This window comes from Branchiostoma floridae, unplaced genomic scaffold (genome assembly GCF_000003815.2).
Source record: "Branchiostoma floridae strain S238N-H82 unplaced genomic scaffold, Bfl_VNyyK Sc7u5tJ_1421, whole genome shotgun sequence".
In the NCBI taxonomy this organism is placed as follows: Eukaryota; Metazoa; Chordata; class Leptocardii; order Amphioxiformes; family Branchiostomatidae; genus Branchiostoma; species Branchiostoma floridae.
In genome coordinates, this window is record NW_023365714.1 from 906,640 (window position 1) to 909,911 (window position 3,272).

At 45.9% G+C, this 3,272-nt stretch overlaps 1 protein-coding gene across 1 annotated transcript in view; it reads right to left on the bottom strand.

Annotated features, from left to right (window-relative positions):
• LOC118407562 (proteasome subunit alpha type-5-like) overlaps positions 1–3,272 on the bottom strand; it is a 16,580-nt gene that overhangs the window by 10,003 nt on the left and 3,305 nt on the right. The window lies entirely within an intron of this gene.

Here is a 3,272-nt window from a genome sequence, read left to right on the forward strand (position 1 = left end):
GTTTGGTAACTCCGTACTCCGATCTGGAATTCGCCATTTTGGTAGAGGAGGAAACAGACGATAATGTCCAGTTTTTCCGTAATCTCACTCATTACCTGCATCTCAAAGTCATCAACCTGGGAGAAACCATTCTCCCGGCCATGGGGATCACGTCTCTAAATGATTTCTCCTCAGACGATCCAATGGACAGCTGGTTCTACGACTCTGTAACACCGCGCGGGTTTGCGTTCGATGGAGCCATGCCGCATGCCTGCAAGACTCCACTGGGCAGGGGTAAAACAGCTGAACTTATTCGAACCCCTGGTAGCATGGCTAAAGTTCTTTCAGACGACCTGACGCTACACCTAAAAAAAGGCTACCATCTCGCGAGTATCTTGAACAACGTTTCCTTGATTACCGGAGAACAGGACTTAGTTGATGAACATTTGTCTCTATGTGAGCAGCAACTTCAGGAAGACTTGAGAAAAGCATCTCGTCTCATAGCGGAGACCATGTTGAAAGACGACAAGCAAATGTTTAGAAGTCAGAATCCGTCTGGCAAGCTTCTGGACGTAAAGAAAGAAATCTACCGATTTTCTAGCCTTGCAGTGTCTTGTTGGGCACTTCTTTGCGACATTCAGCCAACTACAATCTGGGAGACAATAGAGAAGATGCACAAGAACGGAGTCATCAGTAGTGAGAACGCGCATCACCTGATGGTGCTGGTCAGTATCTCAGCAGAACTGAGGCTGCGGACATACATGAACAACCGTGGGCAGGTGGAGAACATGTCAGCCTTATCGTCAATGTCTGTAGATGTGGATTCAAATTCAAACATTGAGGAGAAATTACAGAAAGTGTTTTACTTATCAAAGTCAAAGCAGCTGATGAGATACTACAACACAGCAATACCATTAAAGGATTTTATCTCCCACCTTGCTGAGGATCACACACCAAAAGTGCCGCCGCTTCTCTTTGACAATTCTTTAAGACTACAGGCGGATGTGTACAAAAGTTTGTGTGATTACAAGAAATCCCAAGCATTTGCAGAAATGATACTACAGGGTGATCAGTTGAAATATGGTGCCGACACAGCAAACCCTGATATTGCCATGTCAATAATTGCCCATTCACTGAACATGTTGGGTATTGCCTGGAGAGACTTAGGTGATTACAGGAAGGCCGTTAGCTATCATGAGCAGTCTTTACAAATGAGGCGAAGCATCTATGGTAAGGGTGCTGCACATCATAACATTTCTAAATCACTCAATGATTTGGGTAACGCTTGGCTGGGACTTAATAACACCAAAAAGGCGGCAATGTGTTATGAAGAGGCACTACAAATAGTGTGGAGTACAGGACCACCTTCCGACATTGCTGCGTCACTTGACAACTTGGGTAAGGTCTATAGGGACATCGGAGATTATAGAAAGGCCGTCAGCTATCATGAACATGCACTGCAGATGAGACGCACTATGTATGGTGAGAACACCGCAAACCTTTCTACAAGCTACTCACTTAACAACTTAGGTGGCGCCCTAAGAGATCTAAAGAAGTACAGAGAGGCCTTCAAGTTCACCGAAGAGTCTTTAAAGATGAAACAAAGTATATATGGCGTAAACACTGTGCATCCAGATATTGTCTCGTCGCTCGAAGCCTTGGGGGGTGTCTGTGGTGACCTCGGTGATCACAAAAAGGCTATCAGCTATCATGAACAGGCACTACAGATGGTACGGAGTGTCTATGGAGAGGGCAGTTCACACCCAGCCATTGCCAGGTCCCTCAACAACTTGCGTTCAGCCTGGGTGAACCTTGGTGATATTAGAAAGGGCATCAGCTATTATGAACAGTCACTGCAGATGTGGCGGACCATCTATAAACATAACACACCGCATCCTCATATAGCTGCATCACTAACCAACTTGGGTAACACCTGGAGTAACCTTGGTGATCACAGAAAGGCAGTCAGTTATCATGAACAGTCACTACAGATGTACCGGAGCATCCATGGTGAGGACACTGTGCATCCTGACATTGTCAAGTCACTTAAAGGTTTGGGAAGCACCTGGAGTAGCCTTGGTGACCACAGAAAGGCAGTCAGTTATTATGATAAGTCACTTCAAATGCAAAGGAGTATTCATGCTGAAGACACGGCACATCCTGACATCGCCTTGACACTCTTGTTGTTAGGTGCGGCTTGGACAAGTCTTGGCGAATTCAAAATGGCTATAAGATATTTTGAGGAGTTGCTCCTGATAAGGCGAAGTATCCATGGTGACAAGACCGCGCACTCTGACATCGCTGGGTCACTGGAATACTTGGGCGTCGCCTGGTGGAACCTTGATGACTACAGAAAGGCCGTAAGCTATTATGAACAGTCGCTGCAGATGAGACGTTGTATCCATGGAGAGAACACTGCACATCCTGACATTGCCCGGCTACTTCTCAACTTGGGTGCTATCCAGAGTGACCTTGGTGATCACAGAAAGGTCATCAGCTATTGTGAACAGTCACTGAAAATACAACGCTGTATCCTCGGTAAAACCATTGCACACCCCGATATTGCTAAATTACTTCACATGTTGGGTACTGCCTGTTTGTATCTTGGTGATTACAGAAAAGCCATTAGTTACCATGAAGATGCAATATCAATGCAACGGGGTATCTATGGTGAGAACATCACAAGTCGAGAGATTGCTTCGTCCCTTTCGTACATGGGTACCTCCTGGTTGACACTTGGTGAACACAGAAAGGCCGTAAGCTACTGCGAGCAGTCATTAGATATGCATCGAAGTATATATGGTCAGAAAACTGCACATCCAGAGATTGCCTCGTCCCTCAACAACTTGGGCAACGCCTGGTTGGCCCTTAAAGTTTACAGAAAGGCCGTGGACTACCATCAGCATGCACTTCAGATGTGGCAAACTATCTATGGTGATGACACTGCACATCCTCATATTTCGATGTTACTTCTCAACTTGGGTGCCTCCTGGAGTTTTCTTGGTGACCACAGAAAGGCCATCAGCTTTTATGAACAAATTCTACAGATGAAGCGGAATAGCCATTTTGACATTGCCCTAGCACTTGGCAACATGGGTAACTCCTGGAGTCACCTTGGTGATGACAATAAAGCCATCAGCTGTTATGAACAGAGGCTACAGATAATGCGTAGTCTTCATGGAGAAAACACGGCACGTCCTGACATCGCCAGTCTACTTCACACACTTGGTGTCACATGGAGGAAGCTTGGTGAGCGCAGAAAGGCCGCCAGCTATCTGAACAGTCATTAAAGA